Source organism: Gracilinanus agilis, chromosome 5, assembly GCF_016433145.1.
Source record: "Gracilinanus agilis isolate LMUSP501 chromosome 5, AgileGrace, whole genome shotgun sequence".
NCBI classification, from domain to species: Eukaryota; Metazoa; Chordata; class Mammalia; order Didelphimorphia; family Didelphidae; genus Gracilinanus; species Gracilinanus agilis.
The window spans coordinates 267,270,694-267,275,429 of record NC_058134.1 but is presented as its reverse complement, the minus strand read 5'-3'; positions in this window follow the sequence as shown (position 1 = coordinate 267,275,429).

The following is a 4,736-nucleotide window of genomic DNA, read 5'->3' as shown; positions in this document are numbered from 1 at the left end:
CTTTGGTGTTGTGGCAAATCATTCCACAAAATTTGTATTTAATATTTGCTTTCTAAACTGAGAGGGGAAAGGGAAGACAATAAATATTTATATAGCATGCTAAGCACTTTTTACAAATATTGCCTCATTTGATTCTCACAATAACTTCCATTTCCATTTTACAGTTGAGGAAACACAGGCAAACAGGTTAAATGACTTGCCAGGGTACACACAACTAGTGAGTATATCTGAGATTTGGACTCGGGTCTTCCTGACTCGGGCCTGCATTCTCCTTTGCATCACCAGCTACCTCAAGGCAGTCGTTACTATCATTTTGAATTGTAAAAACTGCCCTAGTTAAGACAAGTTTCATTAATGTATCAAGTCTGAGGAATCTGTGATTATTTAGCATTTTCTGAGCTCCCAATTTCTAACATAGAACCTATGCAATTAAAATTCTTTGGTGAATTGACCTGCAATGACAACTACTAAGTAAAGTAAAAGACCAAAGATATGTTGTACCCACATGATGTGAAAGGCTCTGTGATTTATCCATTGTTGGAAAGTGACCCAGCTAAGTCTGGCTTGGGAGATTCAGAATGGGATTAAATCTAGACCTTCCTAAACTTCCTGCCTGTGCTTTTTATTTTACTGTTTGTTGGAAGAATGGACAACACATAAGCCCTCCTCACTCTGAAAAATGACATGGAGCAGGTTTGGGGCACTTTTCCAGGCCACTTAGAGATTAGAAATACTGTGTCTAGGCCTTTTGGGGGTTTTAATTTTCAGGTAGTTTGATTCTTAAATGATCTCTCCTTGCCTGGTTTTGTCATAGGCCTTTTATTTTCTGGTTTTTTTCTTCCAATCTTTTGGTTTTGTTTAAGAATAAGCCAGTCTGAGATAATAAATATTTAATTTCAGAGAATTCAGCAATTTTTTTCTCAGCTGAAATTTCCTATATTACTTTTGATATCTTTAATTTACTTCAGATCCTCTTATTACAGGTAGTCTTGTCCCTGTGGCCAGGAATTTCTGTTCTTTGGGATTCCCCTTGGACTCTGGGCCTATCTCTTGGGCTTCCAAACCATTGTATTTTTTCATTGTGTTCAGTATTTTCTTGGACTTGTTTTTCTCGACAACTTTAGTTTCTCGATTCTGGCTTTTTTGCTTGGGCTAGACTGTTCCTTTAATGTTTTTGGATGGTCCTCTTGGGCATAACTAAGATGAGGTCTTACTTTCTGTAGGAATCATGAGTTTGGGCTCAGTCCCCTCATGGCTTGACAGATTTGGGCCTTGACTTGTCTCGTTTCTTCATTGCAGAATGCCAAGTATGGGGCTGCTGGGGTGTTGCTCTGGCTCTTAGTCGCTTGTGCCCAGCTTGCTTGGGCCTGACCCTGGGCACTGATACGGCTCTCTCTGTCTCTCTCTCGCTCTCTCTTGCTCTCTCTCTTTCTCTCTCCCTCAGTGGCTCAGACTGTCTAGGCCCTGTGGGGCATCCATCTGGCCCCATTTCCCACTCCTTTTATAAGCTACCGGGCCCTTACATGGAACAATCTCACCCTGGCTCTTGTCCCTTTGTCCCTAGAATGATACTAAGACAGGGTAGGGACTAAAAAAGAAAAAGGCTTAAAACTGCACAAAACCTCATCTGGTATAGTGGAAGGAAACGCTTTGAATACTTTCACAAATACAAAAATATTTTTAAAATCCTCGTAGATTCTAGAAGACCACTTGGTGTATTGGAAAGAATTCTACTTGGGGATGCTGTAGAACCAACCATAGGCAAGTTATTCTTTCAGGTCTTTTCCAGCTAAGTACCGAGGGAGAATATCATGATCGGTTCTGGGCACCGCGGTGTAGAGGACATGGATCTATCAAAAAGGATCTGAAAGAAGGCAATCAAAATAGTCGGGCTCTTTTCTGGAACTCCCTTAAATATTGGGCCCTAGCACTGAGGAGTCCTGCCAAGAATGTGACTGCCCTTCTCTTTGGGTGAGAGCCTAGAAGGAATACTTTGGGTCTAGATCTCGTAGAGGGAAATCAGTTTATCTAATATCTGCGTCCTCAGCCCCATGACCAGTGAATGTTGCGATAATTCGCAAACAAAATGTGATTTGGTGATGGAAAAACAAATACGAGAAAGTTAGTTTAGTGCCTGTGGCAGAACAGAACAGAACAGAAGAAAAAGCCCACGTCTTCCCTCCAGTCTGTCACTGGAGTTCCATTCCCAAGAAAAGGTCTTAATTCGTCAAATACTAGTTCTAAGCTGGGCATCGAGGTGGCCCCCGTGAATAGAGTGCAGGGCTTGGAGTCAAAAAGGCTCCTTCCTGAGTTCAAATCTGGCTAAAGCAAGTCACTTTAGCCCTGTTGGCCTGTTTTCTCATCTCTAAAGTGAGCTAGAGAAGGAAATGGCAAACTACTCCCAGTATTTTTGCCAAGAAAACTCCCCCCAAAATGGGGTCACGAAGAGTCACACACACAACTAAAATGGCTCAACAATAGTCCTTCAATAGTGGGAGGGAAAGATTCTAATTCATTTCTAAGGAAATGGGACAAAAATGTCCTTGGGAATCAAGTCCATGTTTTTCCTAATTTTCTTAGAACCAAGATGAGGAGGCAGAGGCATGATCTCAAAATTGGACTTCTCACATATAGGAGCCTGTGATATTTTTTTCTCGCAACAATGAAACGAATTATTCAGAAACTTTTATGTATCTCTTGATCTTTGGTCATTTTTTATCTTTTCATTCAAGAACAAAAACTTAAAACAATGAATGGTGGTAATGAGGCAAGTCTTAAGAATTATGTTATTTCGCATCACTTAACAGCCCGAGTCCTGTATGCTTTCAGCTCATTCAGTAGGCATTTATGAATGTCTTCCTTTCCCCTTGACTCCATGCTAAGTGCTGGAAATGCAAAAAGGAAAATGAAACTGGCTGCCCTCACAGTGCTTACATTCTTGTAAGCTTAGAAGGAAAAGGAATTTACAAACAAGTTGAGAATCCCTGCTTTGAATTCATTTTTAGATGATAAAGGAAAAAACTACATTATTCCTATCCTGTGACCATCGTGTAGATTTTGTATTAAGAATGGCAGCTGGCTTTACTGTTTAGTTAACTTCGTTTTACTTAGGGTAATCTTTCCTGTAAAATTTCCCTTTATGGAAAGGGAAATTCCACTAACAAATTCTTTCTACCCATGTAGGTTGGCACCAAGAATTGCCTAAGGTTAAGTGACTTGTCCATTATATAACGAATATGTGTAATCACATGAACACAATTACAAAACACTCACATAAAACAGAACTAAATACCTGAAGAAATAGTCATTGTTCATGGGTCAATCGAGCCAATATAATAAAATGACAGTACTACCCAAACTAATTTACTTATTCAGTGCCATATCAGTCAAACTACCTAAAAATCATTTTATAAAATGAAAACAATAAATTTCATCTAGAAGAACAAAAGGTTAAGAATGTCAAGAGAATCAAGGAAGAAAATGTGAAGGATTTCAAACTATATTACAAAATAATCATCAAAACAATCAAATACTAAGAAATAGAGGGTGGATCAATGGAATAGATTATGTACACAAAACAGTAGTACATGAGCTTAGTAATATAGTGTTTGATAGACCTAAAGATTTAAGCTTTGGGGATAATAACTTGTTTTTTGACAAAAACCACTGGGAAAACTGGAAAATAATTTGGCAGAAACTAGATACAGAACATCTCACACATATACTAAGATGAGGTCAAAATGGAAGTATGATTTATTTTTTTGAGCCCTTAACTTCTGTTTATTGGCTCATAGGTGGAAGAGTGGTAAGGGTGGGCAATAGGGGTCAAGTGACTTGCCCAGGGTCACACAGCTGGGAAGTGTCTGAGGCCAGATTTGAACCTAGGACCTCCCATCTCTAGGCCTGACTCTTAACTCACTGAGCTACCCAGCTGCCCCCCTGGAAGCATGATTTAGACAGAAAGGGTGACAAAAGCAAATTAGGGGAGTCTGGAAAATTTTATGTTAGATCTATGGATAAGAAAAGACTTTATGAGCAAACAAGAGATAGAAAGGATCACAGAAAGTAAAATGAATCATTTTGATTGCATGAAATTAAAAAGATTTCGCACAAACAAAACTAGATGCAGTCAAGATTAGAAGGAAAACAACTGGAAAAAAAAAACAAAAAACTTTTTATGGCAAGTTCCTCTGGTAAAGCCTCATTTCTCAGGTATTTAGGAAATTGAATCAAATTTATAAGAAGATGATTCATCCCCAATTAATAAGTGGTCAAAGGCTATGACCAGGTAGTTTTTAGAAGAAGAAATCAAAGTTATCTATAGATATGAAAAAAAATGCTCTAAATCACTATTGATAAGAGAAATGCATTAAACTATAGAACCACCTCACACCTATCAGATTGGCTAACAACAAAAATAAGAAAATGACAAATGTTGGCAGGGATGTCAAAAAATTGGAACCCTAATATACTGTTGCTGGAGTTGTTAACTGGTTTAATAATCATTGTGGAGAACAATTTGGGAATATGTCCAAATGGGCTATAAAACTGTGTGTATCCTTTGACCCAACATTACTTCTACCAGGTCTTTATCTCAAAGAGATTTGTTTTTAAAAGGGAAAAGGATCTATTTGTACAAAAAAATATTTATAGCAGCTCTTTTTGCGGTGGCAAAGAACTGGAAATTGAGATTCTCATCACTGGCAGAATGACTGAACAAGTTGTAATATATAATT